This window comes from Oreochromis aureus, linkage group 7 (genome assembly GCF_013358895.1).
Source record: "Oreochromis aureus strain Israel breed Guangdong linkage group 7, ZZ_aureus, whole genome shotgun sequence".
NCBI classification, from domain to species: domain Eukaryota; kingdom Metazoa; phylum Chordata; class Actinopteri; order Cichliformes; family Cichlidae; genus Oreochromis; species Oreochromis aureus.
Genome location: NC_052948.1, coordinates 12097525 through 12109615, shown reverse-complemented (window position 1 = coordinate 12109615; position 12091 = coordinate 12097525). Strand labels below are relative to the sequence as shown.

The following is a 12091-nucleotide window of genomic DNA, read 5'->3' as shown; positions in this document are numbered from 1 at the left end:
TAAATCTAAATCACTTTCCACACGATTGGATTAGGCTATAAACAGTTCTCATAGGTGTCATTTTAAACAGACAGATAGATAATTACCGTGTGAACATGAACTTGATTACACCTGCTCGGACGAACACGCCTTTCCCTGGGCTATCTTCGTTTCTAGCTAGTGATTTTCAAAAACAGCTTTGGAAGTAATACATTTCCCATTTTATTATATGCTGACAAGTTTTTTTTAACTTTATTTTATTTTTCTTATGGTTTACTGAAGGTCACCAGCATCTTCGATCTGTGAGGTTTACAATGTGCTTTGTAGCCTTGATGCTTTTGACATTCGGTAAAAGCTGGTCTGTGGCCATTTGGAGAAGTGGACATTCTGAGTCTTTTATCATTTTTACACAGTGATGGATGGGTGCAGCTCTCTGCCCAGTGGCCTATAGCCTGAGCCTGTGTGTAAGCCTCTAAGCTACTGGAATGCGTGCAGCTTCTTGCTGCGGACATCAAGCGGCAACAGCCGCCGTGCTTTGTTTACGCCCTTTCATGGATGCCACACCAGCCTAATCAATTTCAGTGAGGTTAAATATTTCAATGGATTGTTGTTGATTGAACGATCCATGACTTTACACGGGCGGCAAATGCAAATGCAGCACATCACTTCGTTTTTGAACTGTCCACAAACTTGACTTATATGGTTCAAAAGGTTCACTTTGCTTTTTCCAAGCATATAGTGGGTTTTTTATGGTTGTTCAGTTTTATTTGGCAACTCCTTTACTATGCTAAATAGTCTCATGAGTCAAAAAAAAATTTAAAAGTTAATCTTTTATTCTTGTAAAGCACGGGTTGTTAACATTTTTTCGGTGACAGCAGACAAAAAAATCTGATAATAACCTTTCAGCTTAAAGCTGTCCAAGTAGAAAAAAGTATCATTTATAGTACTGCGCTGAGTCCCTGCCATAGTGTCTCTGCATTAATGAAACCCTTAATATCAAGTTCTCAATGAAATAGTCACTTATCGTTACAGAAAGAAAGACATCTGATTTTGAGTGTATATATACTGATTGAAGAAAAGGCAGACTATAAGCTGTGGCATACTATAATGAGCAAACTTGATACATTTACAGTCTATTGCATTTTGTTTTAGAAGTGAAACAAATGGTATATTACTACCAAATTTTTGGGTAATGTAATTATATTTCTGGGAAGGTGCATGTGAAGCTGTGCCATAGGCTACCATGCAGGATAGCTCAGTGTTACAAATGAAAAGTAAGAGGGAGGAAGACCTGTCAGGCTTTAGAAAATTTAATGCAAGAGTTTGGCCAACATGTACATAATATGTAGGACTCAAAAGGTTAAGCAGAGAACTTTCAGCTTGCCAGACTTGGCAGCATGTAGTTCAAATCCTGCATGATGCCAGAATTCAGCACTGCCCTGTTGTTAGTGCCTATTGGAGGGCAGAGCTGCAGCTTTAAGCTTACTCTGACTTTATTGCTAACATGCTGCTCTTTTTAGTCTGAATCAGATGTATTTAAAGTTGTTCCAAGCAAACTTTACTATTGGGAAGAGTGAAAAGCCGTCCATCATAGAATGGTTAAAATCTGAAGTCATTAAAAAACGGGGATAACGTGCTACATTTTCATGCAACTTCTCATGGGAGACATTAAAAGTGTTGCACTGGGATACATGAATAAACATTGCCACAGTAGTTACATAACAAAACGTAAAATGAGAGCTACACAGGGAATCCAGCTCCTTGACCCTTGCTCACCTCTGTATAATTCAATTCAATTCAATTTTATTTATATACCGCCAAATCACAACAGTCGCCTCAAGGCGCTTTATATTGTACAATAGAGCCCACAATAATAGATACAGAGAAAAACCCAACAATCATATGACCCCCTATGAGCAAGCACTTTGGCGACACTGGGAAGGAAAAACTCCCTTTTAACAGGAAGAAACCTCCAGCAGAACCAGGCTCAGGGAGGGGCGGGGCCATCTGCTGCGACCGGTTGGGGTGAGAGAAGGTAAAGACATCCTGTGGAAGAGAGACAGAGATTAATAACAGATATGATTCAATGCAGAGAGGTCTATTAACACATAGTGAGTGAGAAAGGTGACTGGAAAGGAAAAACTCAGTGCATCATGGGAATCCCCCGGCAGCCTACATCTATTGCAGCATAACTAAGGGAGGATTCAGGGTCACCTGGTCCAGCCCTAACTATATGCTTTGGCAAAAAGGAAATTTTTAAGCCTAATCTTAAAAGTAGAGATGGTGTCTGTCTCCCGAATCTAAACGGGAAGCTGGTTCCACAGAAGAGGGGCCTGAAAACTGAAGGCTCTCCCTCCCATTCTACTTTTAAATACTCTAGGAACAACAAGTAAGCCTGCAGTGCGAGAACGAAGTGCTCTAACTCAGCATAACTCAGCAGGTCAGTCACATGGTGAAATGGGTGTGTATGATGGTTTGTTGGTTTTTGAAGTTTACAGTTAATGGGTGACACATCAAGTGTCAGAAAAGGTGTGGACGTTATGACATGATCTGACATCATCACCATATGACAGTTCAGACAGCATAAATTTATGCTTTTAGTACTTGAATTTTTCAGTGTGTCTTCTAAAACATGAAAACTTGTATTTAAACAGCCTCAGCATACTTCGTTGGGCAGCTGCGACTTGGGTGGTAGGATGGGTCATCTACAAATTGTAAGGTTAGTGGTTTGGATGCTGTTGCATCCTTAGGCAAGAGCTGTACCCTGAGTTGCCCCTGAAGCATCCACTGAAGTGTGAAAGTTAGTAAGCGCTTAGATTGTGATAGATAGTGTTGTATTATGAATGTTTGTGTTTGGTTGAATGAGACTTGTAGTAAAAAAAGAAAAGAGTGGAAAGTGGAAAGGTGCATACAAGTACCACTCCATTTAACTTTACTTGTGTTTCACATGCTTATCTTTGAAAAAAACAAGTTAGTGGATGTAAACAAGGAGAAGCACGGTACAGAACCTGACGTGAATGGCTGTTATCTCACTGCATCGTGGTCGATATTTCACTCCAGCAAACGCAGACAGGATTTTATTGCAAACAAGTGGAGACATTTCGAATGGCACTGAGTGTTTCAACAGGCCTGACCTACTTTCAGCAGCCAGAGCTGAAACGGTTTCTCACCTGTGTCTGGCAGCAGGCAGGAAGCCTCATAAACCAAAGGCCCTCAATATCTTATCCAGTACTCTGAACAGTATATTACGCTGTGCTTTTATTTCTGCTATAAAATAGTCATCGAAGAATTTGTCACATTTGCTGGAGCGCATATGGTCACTCTCTCACGGATACAGGCTGTTACTCTCAGCCAACAGTTTGAGAGGGTGAGATGGTTAGGATGTTTCCTGACAGTGAGAACTTTAGCCTGCTTCCGTCTGTAGAGTAAACTTCTTAAGTTGCAGATTAGCAACATAAATAAATATAATCATTACCAAACCTCTTACATTTTGTTTATAAGTGGAAAACTCTTATTTCACTGAAACTGCAAATTCATAAGTAGTTCAAGATTGAAGCAGAGGCACTGTTTGCAGGTCACTCCATCCTCCGCTCAGTAGTTATAAAAGAATAAACATTTATTGTAGCATGAATACTACTATAAACATTTGTGGTGTAAACAGCAGTGATTTCCTTTAGTGCCATTCCACCAAATGTCAGGACATGCAGTATTATATTTCAGAGTAAAGAGGAACATCTTTTTGTTTTGCAGATCCAACTGTTGAACATCGCTGTCAAAATAGTTTCAGCTTTTGATCACTGATTTTGAATATCTGGATAGCTTATCATAAAGCGATCATGTCAAAGGTTCAAATTATTTACCAAAACCCCAATAAGAGGAAAATGCTTTTTATTACAGGTTGTTGTTTGTTAGTTTTGGTCCCTGAAAGGTGTGTCATAATGAAATGGGAGATGTAGGGTGTTCCCTCTCCCTGCAAAGGGTGTGACAACAGTAAAAGAGACTCTAGAAAAGAAATAGGCCATTTCTGCAAGATCAACAGTGCAGTCTCCTTCCTTAAAGTGGATCAGCTTACACTGGGGCTTTCAGAAGAGTGGAAAAGAGTGCAGAGAGAAAGTACAAACTTCTATAAACATCATGGCAGTGACTATACGTGAATATTTTTAAGATGCAAGCGCTTTTTAAGCCCTGTTTACTTTTGTTTGGACATGTGAATTGGCCAATGTGCCAAGAAATAAAGGAGATGAAACCAAGAGAAGCAACTCGCCCTCACAAGTCTGAACGTTGAACTTTGCTGATGAGATTAGCGACTCTGAAGAGATTCGTTCCTCCTTACTAGTGTTAATATAAAGATTGGAGTTAGCTGAGGTGACCAGCAGGAGAAGGTGGTGTCTTTGTCCTTTCATTTGCTTCTCTTTGTCCTCGGCACTTTGGGTATTAAAGCACTTTTCGGCCCGTCGCAGAGCCCCTGCTGCTCTTCTTTCACCCACTTCGACGTTGATAGTAATAGCAGGTCTGGCGACAGCCCTAGCTCCACTACTTTACATTTCATCAGCAAGCTGCTTCTGCTGGCTTCACATCTGTTATGGAAATTTGTGCAGAGGGGAAATGGAATGAAATGGAAAATCATTTCATATATTTTCACTTCTGACACAGGGCTGGTTTCAGCACTTGTATAGGTTTCAAAGACAGAGGTGATGAAATATGCTCATCCACTTTCACAGCCATATATTACATTAATCTATCAATACATTCTTAGTTCCTGATAGCTTTAAATTTGGGATGCTTTAGGAATTCAGCACTTGTGATAAATTCCACATTTCTGACCCTGTGTCACAAACCCCATAGGAGAAGCAAGCTTGATGAATTTAACTCCCCTGAACCTTAAGTTCAAAATGTCCCCTATCTCTGTCCAATAGTTTAATAAGATTTTAATTAGGCAATTAAAAGTCTTTGGAATAGCATATGGTCATAATTACTGCTGTATAGTTCACTTAGGAACGATTGAGCCATTAATTATTCTTAGCTGGGTCTAGGGATTGAACTTAAAAATGGGTCGGGCAGGAAAGAAGGTATTTTCTTCAAACACCATAGTCATCTAATCAACATGACTTTTGAATGGAAAAATATGTTAACTCGGTAGCTGCGCTGTGTTGCACCAGCTATTGTGAATCTAAGACTGTGTTTGTTTATTAACTTCATTGCAATTTCTTGACAGCTAGAGCTCTAGTTGGCTTTAAGCTTGTGATTTAAATTGCACCACTGAAATTTAAGAAGTCACTAAGACTTTGTAATGAAAACATTTGTAGCATTACCCAGTTTAAATCAATCAATTAAAGAGGGAATCACTGTAAAACCATTGACTGGAGTATAGGCTAATATATGCTATAGGCTGTTATAATTTTATAGTGCAAACAATAACATTTTAAATGAACATAATTCTCAGTTATACCATTTTATGCAGGATTTATTATATTTTAGGTCGTATCCTACGGTACCTGTTGTGGTCTTCTGCTGCTGTACCTCATCTGCTTCAAGATTCAATACACAGTGCATTCACAGATGCTTTTCTGCATACCTTGGTTGTAGCGATTGGTTATTTGAGTTACTGTTGCCTGCTTATCAGCTTGAAGAAGTCTTTCAATTCTTATCTGACCTCTGATATCAACAAGGCATTTTCATCCAAAGAACTGCTGCAAGCTGGATATTTTCTGTTTTTCAGACAATTCTCTGTAAACTATGAAGACGGTTGTGTGGGACAATGACAGTCTCGACCATGTCTACATGTCTACATGTACCGAGTTGCTGCCCTGTTATTGGCTGATTAGATATTCGCGTTAATGAGCAGTTGAACTTGTGGCTGTTACTTAACAATTTTTATCTGTACCTGAGAATCCATCAATTTTAATTTGATAACACTCATAATAAATAACATAATAGATAGCGTAATAACTCATGCGGCTCCTTAACCAACGGATTTAATTGTTTTATGTTTTTATGTCGTTTAGTCGTTTTTATGAGAGGTGAGTGAGCATGTTCTTAAACCCTTCTGATTGTGATTAGTCATGATGCACTGGCCTTGGGAAAGAAGCACTGTCATATCTTACTCATAGCCAGGTATCGTTACAGCTGGCCAAGTCGTTGCACAATAACATAAGAGGGCAGTAGGACCAGGGCGGAAATATGTCAACGCCGTACAGCCACACAACTCACCCAGCAACTCAGCCACTCTGCCCATATGTACAGGAGTGCTCCTCCATTAAAGCCACTCCTGAGAGATGATATCCTCCCATCCCACATCTGTTCCGTCACACATCAGAGAGCCCTTCAGTGACGTGGAGGTGTTTCAGGGCCTAAGGGCAAACGCTCACAGGTTGGCTGGAACATGTGGTAGCATGTGACCTACGTTATCTGACGGGTGTGATGTAGGTAGGTGACCAGTATGTCGTGCGTGTGTGCGTGTGTGTGTGTGTACAGGTGGCTTCGTCAGATGACAGGAAGGCAAAAGGTCATATTTTTCAGGCAACACTTTTCCAGTCAACAGACTACGTGTGGAATCCAGGAAGCCTTCACCCCTCCTACTCTACTCAAATAGCAAAAGCTAATGGTGGTACCACCTGTTCCAGCAGCATACGCGATGCAGCTATTTATAATACAGTATTAAAAGTAGCATTGTCATTGGGCCAGCTTTCTCATTCAGTGATATATAGTGATATTTTTACTTTACACAAGGAGCTGTATAACAGTAAATGACCGCCAAACACTGCTAGGAATTTCCCTGTTGGGTTAAATATAAAACTGGGTTCCTCTTTTACGAGATACATTACTGTGAAGTTTTTGGACAGTGTAAGAAAGGTATTATCAATTTTTTTATGACTGAGTTTTACATTGTAAAATAAAGCACCACAAGCAGAGTTTATTCTGTAGCTCTACACTGACAGTTGCTTATTTCTATGACGTTTTATTGGCACCCTGTTCCTGGCAGTATGTCCTACTGCTTGATTTATCTCCCTTCCTCTAATTATTTTTATATTGTGGACTGTCAGAAAGGTCTCTGTTACTGTTAAAGTTGATGAATTAATGAACTGACTATGTTCAGAATCAGTGTTGGTCAAGTTACTTCCCCGAAAAAGTACTCCCGTTACTTTACTGATTACTTATTTTCAAAAGTAATTAATTACTTAGTTACTTAGTTACTTTTTAAAAACACGATTTACCTGAATAGGGTGATAAAGCGATAGATCTTTCAGCCCAATTCTACTTTTTCTGCATAATCCATCATACAAAATGTAATCAAATGGAAACGTCTCTTTTTAAAACTTTAAACTTTAAATCTTTTAACATTATGCATCAAGCAAAAACTTAATTATATGCAACATTCTCTGACTGGAAGAAATTTGTTTAACAATTAAACCTATTTTCTGCACATTCCAGCACATAAAATAAAATATTTTTTTGTATTTACACTCACTCTTTCAAATAAATGCAAGTAAAACACAGCAGAAAATAAATAAAATCAAAGACTCAGCGGTCCTGTTGCTCTCTTTTCACCTATAAAGCAGGAGTGGGGTAGGCGGAGGTTTACCCTGGTGCAGGTGTGCCGCAGCGGTCAGTGGAAGAATCTGCGAGTTTCTCTGTGAATTTCACATTACGTCGTAGCGCACTCGCTGCTTGCTTGGAAGTTTAGGAGTTTTTTTCGCTGTAAAAAGAAGTTTTCTTCCCACGCACAACGGACGCTAATGTTTTTGTCACTTTTTATGGAACCAAACTCAAAATAAAGTCAGTACTTCCACGCTTTGAACGCTGCATGCTCATACTCTCTCCCGCACTTGATATATTATGATCTGTGACATTGTCACGAACGTCGCACTCGCTTATGTCACTGTCATGAGACATTCTCGCAAAAAATCACGGTTTTAGTAACGCAGTAACGCAGCGTTCCTACGTGAAAGTAACAGTAATCTAATTACCGTTTTTGCAATAGAAATCCCTTACATTACTCGTTACTTGAAAAACGTAATCAGATTACAGTAACGCGTTACAAGTAATCTGTAACGCGTTACTGCCCATCTCTGTTCAGAATGCTTTATATAGACCTGAATCAGTTTATCCTGAATGAACAAAATGGACCTGCCCTCCTGTGGGTCCACTACCCAGAGGAGGGGGGCGTAGGGGTCCAGTGGTATGTGCACTGGGCTGGAGGCCTTGGTGGCCAGGTTGCCAGAACTTGTACCTGGAACATTTATACATTTATTAATTATTAATAGCTAATTAATTAATTGTACTATATTAATAATTATATTAATGAATTAATTAACAAACTATTGCAATTTATCCTAATATAAAGATATTGTTTAACACTGATCAAAGCTGAAAATGTATAAAATGGACTAAAAACTGAACATATCCTTGATCAAATAAAGTTTAGACATAATCCTGGTAGATCCGTTGATCCCAGCCCACTCTGTGTCTGCCCACATCATCTGATGGCTCAGCTGATACCCTAACACACATTCAGTTGGAAAAGTTAATATTGGACATACAGTTGCTGCATTCCTGCAAGCTGATTTGCAACCCATCTGAACACCCTGCCATTTTTCTTGTTGTCTGACCTAATCAGTGTCATATCTGTTGACAGCGATGCCTTCTTTGTTCTGTATGGGGGGTACGCGCTGGTCTCGCTGCCTCCAGCTTTTCACATCTGCACATGGAAAGGGAGAGAAGTCCCAGTACGGAGTGATGCTGCCAAAAATAACTTACTCCAGATGAAAATGACAGTTTTCGTTTTACTGTAGTGGTCCTGACAGAACATTTATTTTATATCTTCATTTAGTTGTTTGTTTTGGTTGCAGATATTAAAAGTACAGCATGTTAGTCTCTATGAAATGTAATGAAAATGTAAAGCAGCAGCATTTTTTACTCCATTGACAGACTCATGAGGCATGCAAACATAAATCCCATCTGTGTTTTTTAAGAGAAAGGCTAATATAAAAATATAAAGACAAATAGCTTTCTTTTAATTTGGTTGAAAATCCAGAAAGAATCACCCCACCCACTAATAAAATTATAGTATCTTTAATTGGATGTTTTACAATCTGTGGTAAAGAATTGATGAAATTATTCTGTCAGGGTGATGTGTTGCTGAAGGGAATAGAGAAATATACTCTAAAAGGATTTAGGAAGAGATCATTGACAGAGAGATGGGAGAGTATCATCCATAGCCAGAGCACACTATCACGTCTGTGTAGAGAGTGAAAGGGATGATTCAGTTTATGCATCATGCAGGAGAGAGCAGTGAAGTGCAGAGTTGCATATAGATTTCTGTGCTGTCAGAGGGGCCCTTGTTCTCCTGCTCACACTGAGTCGAACTCTCTCTTCATACCTCAGTCGGATTCATGCAGGCCGCTTTTTCTGACTGTCACACAAAACCGGGATTATTGTTACCTCTGCGGCTCGGTGGTCAAGTAGTGTCTCATTTTTGGTTGTTTCCACACAAAAGACACTAATGATGCTCATGGCTACTCTTTTTGTCGGTTACATGTCATAGTCCACTGACATCATGTAGGTTGCTGGCAGGGAGGGATTGTCTAAAAATGTCAGACTGTGGCCGAGCCCGGACTTTTAAAAGCAGAAGCTTTTCAGAACCTTGTCTGTTTTTGTCATCAGGATCATTAAAAATCACAGTCATACTGCTGTAGGTCCAAATTCTTTGCTGTCCAGACGCTTGATTATTTTTCCTTTCATAGCTTTTGCATATCTGACCCGGTGAAAGGGGAGATCATTTTGATCTGAATTTTTAAACTATAAAAATTTTTTAATCAAACTTTAACTCTTTCCCCCATAAGTACAACCTTCTCTGTTCCCCTAATGAAGATTTTTTGACATCTCAATATCTACATCAATAAAGATGTGGTATAGATTGTATAGGTAGAGAGCTCCCTCACTAACGCCTGAAATATAACAGATATGGCTCAGTTCAGAAAAGACAAACAAGGGTTAATTCTAAGAGGTGTCCAGTGAGGAAAAGGTTAAAACAGGTTAAATAAGTTAAAACTAGAAATGTGGGTAGCACTTTATAATATGGTCTCCAACTGAGGGCATAATTCCCCAGCAATTAAAGGGAATTTCAATGTACTTGAAATTAAAATGCAATTATATACAAATACTTAAAGATAGGTACACTAGAATAAAGGGACAACAAGTCAGATTTTTATAAGAAACAAAGAAATAATCATATTGAAGGTAATTTTAAGTACTGCATAATTTGTGGGTAATTTAGTGGAAAAACAATATTCATCCATTTCACATCATAAGTACTGTGTACCTTTCGGGATGTGGGCTGTACTATGGAGCTGCTTAACCTTGCGTGACTTCTGGGTATTTTACAGGAAATAAGACACACATTATACTATAAGTAATTTTAAGTACAGCGTAAGTAAAAAAACAAAACAAAACAGGACAATAATAGAAATAATGAATAACAAAAAGACTATCATGCTCTTCAACATAATCAATATTAAATAATGACGTAAAAAAATAAAGATGCGGAAAGGAAGGTACAGTCACTCCATAATATTGCCAGTCCACAAAAAGTACAGTGTATTTACAATTCAATTTAACTGCATTTAGTCATGGGCCTTATTATAAAGTGCTACCAAAATATGTGTTTTGCTGCACCACAAGCCCTTCAGGCTGAATTGACAGGACATGTCTGCATGTTTTTTTTCCTTGTTTTTTCAGTCTTGCGTGTGACATTGCTGCTGTAGAAATAACCATCTTTGTGTCTTGTCTTTTGGCCTTGTTGTTCTTGCAGATGTCATCTGCCTATATCAGATTTGGACATGTCTGGTTTTGTAATAAGCATCTGACTGCTTATTGACTAAGAGTCAAGATCCCCTTGATAAAAGCCGGAATAGTTTCGCTCCCTACTTCGTGAAATTGATTCTAATACCTCACGTGAAACTGAATCTCTTGTTGGTAGCATTTAATGAGGAGCTCCCCATGGCCACTGTAATGGAGCATTGGCAGTTGTAACTGGAGTATCCATATTGAGTTTCCCTTTAAGTCTGTCTCACTACATTCAGTTCATCAGAGTCTGTGATTTGGCCCCTTAAATCCATTACTGGCCGTGTTGTGGTTTGGACTGACGGTTTCTTAAAAATAGCTGGAGAGCTTGTTGATAAAGGTGTTAGTGGAGATGAAAAAATATCTGAAAGTTCAGATTCCCTGACACGTATATCGTATTCAATCAAGAAGAAGCGAGCACTGTGCCTATGCAGTTATTCCACAAGTTGTCTTTAGGCTTTGGTTGCTTTTATCCCAGTGAATTACTATGGAAATCCAACTCTTTTATATTGAGACAAGTTCTGATCTGTACATGCAACTTCTTACTACTCTGTAGTGCAATTAAAGTTCATCTGGTGAAAACTATGGGACAGAAGCTCCTGTAGCTCTTGTAACATGAGCTGTGTCTTGGACGTCACACCTTTTTTCAAGAAAGCAGAGATTACTAAGAAATCTCTGTTTTCTTTCAGTCCAACGCACAGCAGAACAGGTATATGCAGCTCATATTTAGAGATTAAGCTTTCTGAGAGTGTTGGTGTTAGCGCCTTACTAACAGCCTCGCACATTAACACCCTAACCTATCAAAATGATCATTTGCTTCCTATGAACAGAAACTGAAAGATAATCCTACAGTCTTTCGTTTTGACTCTTGGCACTTATGCACTTTGTTATGAATGCGATGTCATTGTTGCATAATCATGTTTTGTGTTGTGTGGAGATAAAGACAGCAGTGTGCCAAAAAATACTCTTAATGCTGAGGAAAGATGTTCAGCATTTTGTTCAGGTGAATCAATCATTCATAAATTAATTCAAAGTAATTTATGAATGACTGATGAGCTGACAATTGGACAAATGTAAAAAGCATAACGATAAGACAATAAGACTGGAGAGAGAGACTATCAAGCATGAAGATATTAGAGTGATAAAATAAAATATAAAAATGAATTCATATGTACAATCTGTAGGCAAGGGACAAGAATTTGGTACATAAAACCTTCTGGTTTCTGTTTAACCAATCACATTTGGGCAGGCTTTGAACTTTCCATACACC

General features: G+C 38.8%; 1 protein-coding gene across 6 annotated transcripts in view; it reads left to right on the top strand.

The window, feature by feature from the left end:
* The window catches only part of sema4ba (sema domain, immunoglobulin domain (Ig), transmembrane domain (TM) and short cytoplasmic domain, (semaphorin) 4Ba), an 84403-nt gene that overhangs the window by 50697 nt on the left and 21615 nt on the right, over window positions 1-12091 (top strand). The gene's annotated exons all lie outside the window — the stretch shown is intronic.